Source organism: Geospiza fortis, unplaced genomic scaffold (genome assembly GCF_000277835.1).
Source record: "Geospiza fortis unplaced genomic scaffold, GeoFor_1.0 scaffold54, whole genome shotgun sequence".
NCBI lineage: Eukaryota > Metazoa > Chordata > Aves > Passeriformes > Thraupidae > Geospiza > Geospiza fortis.
Window position 1 is genome coordinate 6,769,500 of NW_005054301.1, and position 357 is coordinate 6,769,856.

Consider the following 357-nt stretch of genomic DNA (forward strand, 5'->3'; position numbering starts at 1 on the left):
GCAGCACCGGGCAGCCGAGCGCTGCCGGCGGGGAGAGACGGCAAAACTGCCCCCGCTGGTCGGGATGCCTTTTTTCCTGAATGGATTTGGGATCGAGGTGCAGACCACCGATCTCCAGAAAGAAGGCCGAACAGAGTAGCGAACACACACGCAAGCAAGAGCTGTCAAGGCGGCGAAGCCACCGTCAAAGCTACGGGACGTCGCAGACCGGTCCCGTTGCATGGCCGGGGAGGCCGGGGAGGCCGGCGGGCTGCCCCGGGGGCGGGGGAGCGGCGGAGCTCAGCCCGCCCCCGCTCTCTGCCCCTTGACGTGGCGCGGACTCTCCCATCAGCCATGTTGATGCGTCGGCAGCGCCGG